The sequence below is a fragment of the Dendrobates tinctorius genome, unplaced genomic scaffold (assembly GCF_039654945.1).
Source record: "Dendrobates tinctorius isolate UK_male_01 unplaced genomic scaffold, ASM3965494v1 ptg000166l, whole genome shotgun sequence".
In the NCBI taxonomy this organism is placed as follows: Eukaryota; Metazoa; Chordata; class Amphibia; order Anura; family Dendrobatidae; genus Dendrobates; species Dendrobates tinctorius.
In genome coordinates, this window is record NW_027361833.1 from 1,129,421 (window position 1) to 1,141,188 (window position 11,768).

The window sequence follows — 11,768 nt, forward strand, 5'->3', positions numbered from 1 at the left end:
AGCCAAGTGTGTACAAAGCATACAAAGCGGGCTTTTCCCACGGACACAGGAGTACACGGAGGAGCCCCGAGGAGCATTTTAAAACACACACATGACGTTCCACCTGAAGTGATGTGCTGGAAGCTGACCGGAAATGAGAATTTCTTGAGGAGATTGTGACGGAACCAGTAATGCTTCAGATCCATCACCGTGTCCTCCTCCGACAGCGCAGACAGCAGGATCGCCTTGGAATCGGGGATGCCGGCCATGTGAGCGGATCATGATAGGTCCTGCACCGGGAGGCTCAGGTGGGCACTACAATGGGAGCCAGGCTGCTATAGTATCTTTGTAGAATCTTTCTTTATTTCTTTCTCTCTTTTTCTTTCTTTCTCTGTTCTTTCATTCTCTGTTCTGTCTTTCCCTCATTTTCTTTCTCTCTCTGTTCTTTCTTTCTCTGTTCTTTCTTTCTCTCTCTGTTCTTTCTTTCTCTCTCTGTTCTTTCTTTCTCTCTCTGTTCTTTCTTCCCCTCTTTCTTTCTTTTTCTTTCCTCTCTTTCTCTCTGTTCTTTCTTTCTTTTCTTTACTTCTTTCTCTCTCTGTTCTTTCTTTCTTTCCCCTCTTTCTTTCTCTCTCTGTTCTTTCTCTGTCTCTCACTGTTCTTTCTTTGTCTCTCACTGTTCTTTCTTTCCCCTTTCTTTCTCGCTCTCTCTGTTTTCTTTTTTCTCTCTCTCTCTGTTTTCTCTCTTCCTTAGTGCCAGTCAGTGTGCCCATAATGCCAGCCACTGTGCCCTCAGTACCAGTCAGTGTGATCAGCAGTGCTAAATGGGTGCGATTAGGTGTAGACATGGGTGTGACTAGTTGTGAAATGGGTGTGGCTGGGCGTGGCCAAAATGGTCTTTGTCCATCTTTCCCTTCTTCAAAAGTTGGGCGGTATGATAGGGGCGGCTATGACCAGAGGGTCTGGTTGCCCAATAGAGAGCAGTTCTGCCAGGAATTCTGTAATCATGCATGCAAAAGGGGACAGAGATTTGGGAGGAGTACTGTACCTAAAAGCAATAAATAGGACTGAGCTGAAATACTGGGCACAGCTGTGACTACATGTTATATAGTTGTGTTAATCTCCTCTCACTTCTTGTAAACTACAAGTGTACAAAGATATTATATAGTCACCATGTGACTAGTGGGCCTGTGTAACTTCAAATGCCAGGGCTGAATTTTAGTCCCAGTCCGGCCCTGGTAGTAGCCTACCAGCCCGAGAAATTGACGTACTTCATGGAGGCTGCTGGGCTTCTGCCAGTCCCAGATGACTGTGACTTTGTCAGGATCCGGTGCCACACCTTCTGCACTCACTACATGACCGAGGTACTGAACCTTGGGCTTCAGGAGGTGGCATTTGGAAGGCTTCACCTTCAGGCCAAAGTTGGACAAGGCTTAAACACCTCAGCCAGGTGCTTCAGATGGTCTTCATAAGTCTTGGAGGAAACAATGACATCATCAAGGTATAACAGGACTGTCTCGAAGTTCTTGTGTCCCAGGCAGCCCTCCATCAGCCGTTGAAATGTTCCTGGGGTGGTGCAGAGCCCGAATGGCATATAGTTGAACTCACAGAGACCCATTGGGGTGGTAAATGCTGTTTTCTCCTTGTCTGCCTCTGCCACGGGAACCTGCCAATACCCACTAGTGAGATCTAAGGTGAAAAAGTAGTTAGCAGTTTTAAGTGCAGTTAAGGACTTCTCAGTTTTAGGTAATGGGTAGGCATCTTTATGTGTAATGCTGTTAATTTTCCTGTAATCAACACACATTCTCATGGTACCATCCTTTTTCTTTACAAAAACTATTGGAGCTGCCCAGGGGCTACAACTGTCTCTGATCACCCCAGCTTCCTTCATTTCCCGCAACATACTTTTGGCACGTTGATATTGCGTTGGGGGTATAGGCCGGTACCTTTCTTTAATGAGTGGATGATCTCCAGTGGGGATATGATGTTGAAACCCTTTTGCCTTCCCAAAATCTAGAGGGTGTTTGCTGAATACCCGCTCATACTCCAGAGTCACTGTGTAAACCCCATTCTTTTGGTATGAAGGGGTGGAGTCAGTTTCCACCTGCAGTTGCCGACACCACTCCTCCAGCTGCTTTACAGAGTCATTGTCCTCCACCTGGTCGGACGAGACCAAGGGCTCTGCTGACCGTAAGGCGTTGTTGCTGACAGTAAGCAGCTTGGCAACTGTGGCATACTGAGGTACTATGGCTTCCTCCTCCCCACAATTCAAGAGGCGTACAGGTACTCTCCCTTTACGGACATCATCTACCCCTCTGGCTGTCAGGACAGTGGGCCGGCTGTCAGTGTACACTGGTTCTACCCAAGGGCTGGCTGGCACTTTTCAGCCTGGGGGGCAATCACAAGGCAGTGGCGTTCGTGTTGCGGTGGCCCTCCCTTTCCCTGCTTATCTCTGGCCATTGCATTAAAGCAGCAGAGATAACAGGCTTTACAAATAGGCTGGTACGTAGATATGGGAACAGTAAGGAGCTTGCTGCATCGATCTGGGAGCAGAACCGAGCTTACTCCTGAGATATGGGAGCAGAACCGAGCTTACTACAGAGATATGGGAGCAGAACCAAGCTTACTCCAGAAATATGGGAGCAGAAACGAGCTTACTACAGAGAAATGGGAGCAGAACCAAGCTTACAATAGAGCTAGGGGATCAGAACAGAGCTTACTCCAGCGATATGGGAGCAGAACCGAGCTTACTCCAGAGATATGGGAGCAGAACCAAGCTTGCTCCACAGATATGGGAGCAGAACGGAGCTTACTCCAGAGATATGGGAGCAGAACAGAGCTTACTCCAGAGATATGGGAACAGAATCAAGCTTACTCCTGAAATATGGGAGCAGAAACGACCTTACTTCAAAGATATGGAAGCAGAACAGAGCTTACTCCAGCGATATGGGAGCATAACAGAGCTTACTGCAGAGATATGGGAGCAGAACAGAGCTTACTCCAGAGATATGGAAGCAGAACAGAGCTTGCTCCAGAGATATGGGAGCTGAACCGAGCTTACTCCTGAGATATAGGAGCAGAACAGAGCTTACTACAGAGAAATGGGAGCAGAAACAAGCTTACTACAGAGATTTGGAGCAGAATTGAGTTTACTCCAGAGATATGGGAGCAGAACAGAGCTTACTATAGAGATATGGGATATATATAGTATATATAGTGCGATGGCCCCAGTTCCCACCATAAATATAGTGTGATGGCCCCAGTTGCCCATATATATATTATGATGGCCCCAGTTCTCCCCACATATCTATTATGATGGCCCCAGTTCTCCACACATATCTAGTATGATGGCCCCATTTCTCATCACATATAGTATGATGGCCCCAGTTCTCCTCACATATATATAGTATGATGGCCCCAGTTCTCCTCACATATATATAGTATGATGGCCCCAGTTCTCCCATATATATATTATGACGGCCCCAGTTCTCCCCATATATATAGTATGATGACCCCAGTTATCCCCATATATATATTATAAGAGCACCAGTTCTCCCATATATATAGTAGGATGGCTCCAATTCTCCATATTAAAAATAATGAAGTTATTACTCACCTCATCCGGATTCTCGGCACTGCAGCATCCATTTTCTCTTCCGGTTCACAGAGCGACATGAGACAATAATGTCATCACGCCGCCTGCATGAGCACACTGAAGTCTCAGGAAGCTGCGGTCTGCAGCTTATGAGAGAGACCAGGGATTCCCCTAGGTATTTCGGGACCCCATACTGGCAAAATTTTCGGGTTCCCTTAAGACTCCGCCCAGGTTCCACACTAGCTCCGCCTCCACCGTCCCACCGCCCACTCTTGGAAAAACTCACCACCACATCCTCACCGATCAGATATTAACAGTTCCCATCAAACCCCAGATCACATTCATAACCAGCAGCTTTTGTTCTGGCCAAAATAATTTTTAAGCTGATACCACCACACAGGAGACTCTTTCGGCCGGGCCCTACTCTACTCTAAACTATTAAAAATAAGTATATATTTATGTATTTTTCTTTAAGGGAATGAGTCACATACATTTACATTTTTTTTAAACAACCATTAATATCACATACAAGGGACAAATATCGTCACACCATGACCAGACCACAGATTACAACCACATAATGACCGAATAATACCACATACAAGGAACAAATAATGCCACACCATGGCCAGACCACATATTACGACCAGAATAATACCGCCACACCATGACCAGACCACATATTACCACCACATAGTGACCGAATAATACCACATACAAGGAACAAATACGCCACACCTTGGCCAGACAACATATTACCACCACATAGTGACTGAATAATACCATATACAAGGAACAAATAGCGCCACATCATGACCAGACCACATATTACCACCACATAGTGACTAAGTACTACAATACTGATCATTAATTAAAAAAAACACAATACTAAGTGTCATTGTATACAGGAGATCTGTATATAGTGTCAGTGTACAGGAAATACAGTGATCACTGGTGACATTATACACAGGAGCTCTGTATATAGTGTCAGTGTACAGGTAATACAGGGATCACCAGTGACATTACCCACAGGAGCTCTGTATATAGTATACAGTGTATAGTGTCAGTGCACAAGTAACACACTGACTCACCAGTGATGTCTCTAGCTGAAGTCCTTCATCTTTGCTTTTCTTTTTCATCCTGCACAGATCGCCATCACTTCTTCCAGCTAGGACTTGTCTCTGCATAAAATAACACAGTTACTTAGAGCACGTCTTCCAGAGCACTTTCCCCACTTTTTCCCTTTCTTCTATACTACACATCTGAATACAGAATATAATATTATAATAATATAAATTAATTAGCACCTGTACTTTTTTCCCCAATTCATTGCCAGGCACTTCATCCTCAACACCCTCCACTATGTACCTCCCGCTCTAACCCTAATCCCCATTCATTATATTTACATGCCCCTCCCACCTCAATTCATTGTCATGTCTTTCTCTCCCACCTTCTATTCATTATCAACTGCTTTACCCCACATTCAATACGTCATTTACTCCCCCACTCTCAAAATTCATTATTTGTTCTCCCCATAGATCATTTGCTCTCCCCAGCCCACCTTCATCATTTGCTCTCTTCACCCCCCACCTTCAATTATATTGCTGTGCCCCAGCACTCACACTGAAATCATCATTTGCAGTCCCCGTCCTCTCCTCCACTTCATTATTTGCAGTCCCCCCACTTTAATTTGAAGTCCCCTTACTTCATCCATTGCGGTCCCCTATCACCCCCCTCACTTCATCTGCAGTGCCCCTTCATCATTTGCAGCCCCTTATCCACCTTCCATTTCATCATGTGCAGTCCCCCTTACCCCCCAACTTCATTATGTGCAGTCCCCCTTACCCCCCACTTCATGTGCAGCCCCACTCCCCATCATCATGTGCAGTCCCCCTTACCCCCACTTCATGTGCAGTCCCCCTTACCCACTAATTAATCATGTGCAGTCCCTCTTACCCCCAATTCATCATGTGCAGCCCCACTCCCCCACTTCATCATGTGCAATCCCCCTTATCCCCCCTCTTCATCATGTACAGCCCCACTCACCCCACTCCATCATGTATAGCCCCCACTCACCCCCCTTCATCATGTACAGCCCCCACTCACCCTGCCTTCATCATGCACAGCCCCCACACCCCCCTTCATCATATGTAGCCCCCACTCACCCTGCCTTCATCATGTGTAGCCCCCACTCACCCCCTTAATCATGTACAGCCACCACTCACCCCCCTTCATCATGTACAGCCCCCACTCACCCCCCCTTCATCATGTACAGCCCCCACTCACCCTGCCTTCATCATGTGTAGCCCCCACTCACCCCCCCTTCATCATGTACAGCCCCCACTCACCCCCCTTCATCATGTACAGCCCCCACTCACCCTGCCTTCATCATGTACAGCCCCCACACCCCTTCATCATGTGTAGCCCCTACTCGCCCTGCCTTCATCACGTGTAGCCCCCACTCGCCCCCCTTCATCATGTATAGCCCCCACTCGAACCCTTCATCATGTACAGCCCCCACACCCCCTTCATCATGTGTAGCCCCTACTCACCCTGCCTTCATCATGTGTAGCCCCCACTCACCCCCCCTTCATCATGTACAGCCCCCACTCACCCTGCCTTCATCATGTACAGCCCTCACTCACCCTGCCTTCATCATGTGTAGCCCCCACTCACCCCCCTTCATCATGTACAGCCCCCACTCACCCTGCCTTCCTCATGTACAGCCCTCACACCCCCCTTCAACATGTGCAGCCCCCACTCTCCCTGCCTTCATCATGTGTAGACCCCACTCGCCCCCCCTTCATCCTGTACAGCCCCCACACCCCATCACCCACTGAATTCATTTTATAAAGAAAAAATAAAAGTTTCCCATACTTACCTCACAGCCACTCCCCAGCAGCGCCTCTGCTTTCAGCATCAGCCGGGACATGTTGGCGCTTGCGCGATTACGTCATCGCGCACACCCGACACCTGACCCGGAAGTACAGCTGGAGGGAGCGAGACTCGGGAGCTGTGCAGCCGTCAAGGTGACGGCCATGCACAGCACCCGGCCCCGGCGTGATAGACTGTGATGCGGGCGGCGAGGTGCTGACGGCCGCGTCACAGTACAGAGGGCATGGCCGTGCACAATTTGCTGTGCGGCCGGCCCTGTACAGGGGCTGGGGGAGCGGCCCGGGGGGCATTTGCCTCTCTGCCATCCAGCCCAGCCTGCCCCTGGTTCTACCAATGCCTGGTAATCTTTTCCTCTGAGGCCTATAGCTGCCCAACACCAAATCAACATTTCACATCTGTGGGGTATTGCAATGGGGAAAGAATCACTCACTCTGACGCTGCCAATTTCTCCGCCAGAGAATTCTACCTGCTGTCTTTGCATCAGGGCCTTGATCTCCTTCTGCAGGACTCGTTGTTCACTGGAACCAGCAGTCTCAGCCACCTGTTGCAACAAGACAATAACCTCGGAAAGACAATTTTCAATCACATTGGTACCAAGAGTCATCATTGGGTTACATTCTCATCGATCAATATCTACAAATATCAGACCTTGAGATGTTAACGCTACTCTACCCACTTTAACAGTAATTTCTTTACATCCCACTTGCGGTAAAGACTGACCATTACTGGCAACTACTGTGAGTTCATCACTTGGGCCATGGGTAAGTTCAGAATCAGCCCAATACCGCTTGTAAAGGATATAGGGCATAGTTGTCACCTGGAAGCCAGTGTCCAGCAAAGCGTTCATGGGGATACCGTCAATCACCACTGGGAGGACTGGTCTCCCTCCCACATACTTGGCTTGCCAGTTCTTTGGGCCTTGTGGTCATACTCCTGGGGGTTGGCCCCTGCCCCAGGGGTTGCTCGTTTAAATAACAGAACCTTGCAATGAGGCCTACCTTGTGGCAGTGACGACAGATGGGACGTCCGCCCTGGTCATAGCGATCGTTGTTCCTTCCTCGGAGTGCCGGGATCCTCTTCTTCTTTAGCCACGGGACATCCTCTGGACTGGAAGCCAGCTGGATCTTCTCCCTGGAGGACACCTGCAGGGACTGCACCATTTTGGCAAGTGCAGCCATACCTCTGGTCAACTCCTGGACCTGAAGACGCAGTTCTGCAGATGGATCTTTGTCCAAAGTCTGTGCATCAGCCTCCACAGTGATGGAAGGAAAAGATGTTGCCTCCTGGTGATATGTAATTGCTGGGCGCCTAGGGGGCGCTGGACGGCTGACATTCGGTTCATGCAGCACCCGGATAGCCCTGCCTTTGACATCAGCAAAGTCTAGATCAGGGTTCTGTAAGGCTATGATGCGCAGCTGTGCTCTGTGGGTACTGGATAGGAGTCCCTCATTGAATTGCTCCTTTAGCAGTCTGTCTCCATCTTTCACACGGTCTGGGTCAATCTGCTTGACGGCTCGCAGCACCTCTTGCAGGTTAAGAGCATAGTCCCGTATACTGTCCTGCACTTTCTATTTACATCCAAAGAATCTCATCTTGATTTCAGCGGCAGTTCGGGTGTCAAAGGTGCTTCTTAGCTTAGCCAGGATCTTTTTAACAGTCTCTTTATCAGTGTCCTGCTATGCTTCTACCTCTCTCTGTGCTGCACCTGTTAGCTGTCCAATAAGGATGTTCACCTTCTGGCTTTCAGACAGAGGATACACTTCAAATAAACTGCACAGTCTCTCTTTGAAGTCACTCAGGGTATGTGACTCCCCTGAATACTGCGGTAGCCATGCTGCTCCCGGTATGTAAGGCATAGACAGCGGTATTATGGGGACCGCTGCGGTGGGCGCTGCTTCTTAAGGCGCTGAGGGGTTTGCGGGGGCGTCCGCTGCTGCATCGACGCGTGTCTCCGAGATTCTCTTCCCCCCCTAGTTAACGTTAGCCAGGCCCCGGGGTTGAGCAGGCTTACCGGCTGCAGGCCTCAGCTCCTCACTTCTCGTGTGCTGTCCTCTTCCCGCGTGGCACTTCACTTCCTCACTCTCTTCGGCAGGCACCGCCCACGACGGCCCGCCTCTTTGTTTTCCCGCGCGGCCAAGCGGCAATTTCACAGTCTATTGCACACAACAGTCTCTGGCACACAGGACCCGGGGATATCGGGCTCCGTAATCCTGTTCGTGACGCCAAAATGGGACGCCCTCCCAGGGCTGTGGGGTACTTGATACCGGGTCGGTCTCTCAGATGGGATTGTCACAGCAGCGGTGACCCAATCCGTGGCCCTGGGCACCCATGTAAAAGGGGGTTGAGTGATGAAATAAAGTTTATGAGTGATTCGTGACGCCACCTGTGGTGTTCGGCAAGGGAGGTGTTAAGCCGACGCTGCAGACAGATCCTTTGGGACAGATGGTGGGGTGCAGCAGTGATGTTATAGACCTCCACAGGTAGGGCTATAGTCCCAGGGCAGAGTAGATGAAGAGGATAGGTGTTGAGGAAGAGGGTGCAGTGTCTGACACAGAGATGTAGCAGTGCTGAAGAAGTTGCAGGAAGAAGGCAAGGACACAGCGGAATTTAGTTTCTTTACCTTTACTTGTAAGTGCAGTCCAGGGTCCAGATTACAGATGGCACAGGAGATGATTAGCCTGGAAGCAACTTAGGAATCTCTCTCTCTATCAGATGGGTTGTGTAGTCTCCTTCCTAGCGCTCACTTGAGGTACCTGCAGTACTGTCTTACACTGAAGTTCCTCCTTCTTGTTCCCTCTCAGATCTACCTCATATGGCAGACAGCTGTAGCCTTCTATCTCTTCTCTTGGCTCACCCATTGCTGTTGTGCCTCCGAATCATAGGTGGGAATAGAGCATTTACAGCTTCCTATTACTCTGGTTTCTGTTGCAGGACCTTCAGTATCCATACAACTGTGGAGGCCAGGCTCCAGATCATGCACTATCACTGGGAGGGAGCTCTCTTTCCTCAGCTCAACCTCCAGCTTCTCTCTACATGTCTACACTCATTGCCCTCCTCACACTAACTGACTAATTTCCCCCTCCTGGCCCCCAAAGAGAAGCTCTTCCCCTTAGTATTGTTTCAGAGCTCCCTCTGCTGGCCTGGAGTGGGAACTGTGTTGTATGTAGAGATTAACTGTCAGAGAGACCCTTCATTGTTTCCAAGCCTGACATCACCCTCCCTGGAGAAAGGCAACGCCAGTGTGGCGACCATACTCCTGGGGGCGCCACACATGCATCACACAGAAAAAACCAAGCCAACATAAAGAGGCCCAGCTGCATCCTGCAAAAATGATAAAAAGTGCAAAAAGATAAAAATACATGGGGTATTTGTTACTATTTTGGCCAAGACGGATAAGCTCGCCATCCAAAAGGATCCCCAGATTTTGCGAGTCCCTAACACTAAATCTGAACAGCTAACATAAGAAAAAATAAAAAAAACCTTACATATGAAAGGTAGACTCACCAAACCCTGACTGATGCACTAGTAGGATGCAGCAGGCCTCCATTGATAAAGGCTTAGGGCAGCACAGGTGCAACCCACTGATGAAGACAGCCAGTATACTATGGGCATGAGCAATAGGCTGTTCAGACACTTTGCACCGCACTGTGTGACTGATGTCCTATGCAAGCCTTATCTGTGTGCATTTTTCCCATTTTTCCCACTAGGCAGCCAGCTCCTCTTTTTCCTTTGGATACTGGCTGTCTTATAATCACCTCCTGTGCAGGCGACGTTCCTGTGGTGTCGGCACTCACTCTCCAGGGGCTCCTGTGCGGCTGGTGTGATCAGCACTGATGGCACAGTCCACGCACCTGTCGAATTGAGCAGGAAGATGAAGTCTGAGATCAGTTGCAGCCTGGACTTCCTCTTCATGTTTGATATGTCCGAAGGCAGAGACAGTGACGGCAGCACTGATTAGGCTCCGACGTCACGTGTCACATTGACTGCACGGGAACTCCAGGAGAGCAAGTACTAACACAGCAGGAATGGTGCCAACATGGGAGGTGAGTTTTAGCTTTATTATTTTATTTGGGCCAAACATTTTGATCAAGAAGATGTTGCCTTATTAGTGGAAAACCCCTTTATTAAGTATACAGGTGGTTGAAATGCTATATAAGTCGCTCCAGCACTGATGTGGATGCACTTAGGCCAGCTCTATTATTGCAGATCAGTTCTGGTAAACCTCATTCACACTCTCCCTGTTTAAAAACATAGATGAAAAAAATGGTACTGGTGTCAATGTTTTGGATGAGTGTCATCATGAGAAAACACTGAAAAAACAGTCATAGGGTCCCATTAAAATTCAATACTTTATTAGATACAAAAATGTAAAAATAGACACAGTAAAACGGTAAGCGCAGAGAATGTTGTACACACCAAGTAGTCACACAGAAAAATGGGCATTAGGACTGGACACCTCTGCACCTATACATTTAGTATATTAATATAATAAAGTGATGCGGGCTCTAATCACACACAGATAAATGGTCATAAGAAAAAAGATCTAATTAGCACCAAAGGTAACCATCCGTCCACGTGTTTGGGACACATCTGCAACTATGCTATAATAAGAGCAAGTGCTCATATAGAAGATGCACTATATTGCAGGGACAATCGGCGAAAGAAAAGGTGCATACATGCTATCCTAACTCCCAGCATTTAAGTGCAGCAGAAACAAGGTTACTAACGTTTCAATCAGCCAAGCATCATCACAAAATGTTATTACCTGGATATGACAGGAGGTGTTAGCAGAGGAGCAGGACCGTCAGGCCCTCCCCGACGCGCGTTTCGGATCAAGCAAGCTCCTTCCTCAGGGGGCGTGACGCCCCCTGAGGAAGGAGCTTGCTTGCTCCGAAATGCGCATGTACACTTGGTGTGTACAACATTCTCTGCCCTTACCCTTGTACTGTGTCTATTTTTACTTTTTTTGTATCTAATAAAGTATTGAATTTTAATGGGACCCTATGACTGTTTTTTCTCAGCATGCTTTCTGCAGTTGGCCCTATACGTATCCATTAATATACACATGTTTGAGTGGTAGGTGGCAATTTGCCCTATAACTAATGGCATTATTTCCCTCATACATGTGTGATGTTTGCCACTCTTTGCTTATATGAGTGTCATCAGTGTACTGTCCGTGTGTCTGTTTTTACCATTAATGTGGCATCAGTGTGTCCATCTTTACAACCAGTGTGGTCATTAATGTTTTTCACAGGTGAATAGAGAAATGAATCACAAAGCTTCTCCTATTCTTTGCAATTTT

The 11,768-nt window shown here is 48.2% G+C and overlaps 1 protein-coding gene across 1 annotated transcript in view; it reads left to right on the top strand.

The window, feature by feature from the left end:
- The window catches only part of SLC9A4 (solute carrier family 9 member A4), a 105,317-nt gene that overhangs the window by 91,604 nt on the left and 1,945 nt on the right, over positions 1-11,768 (top strand). The window lies entirely within an intron of this gene.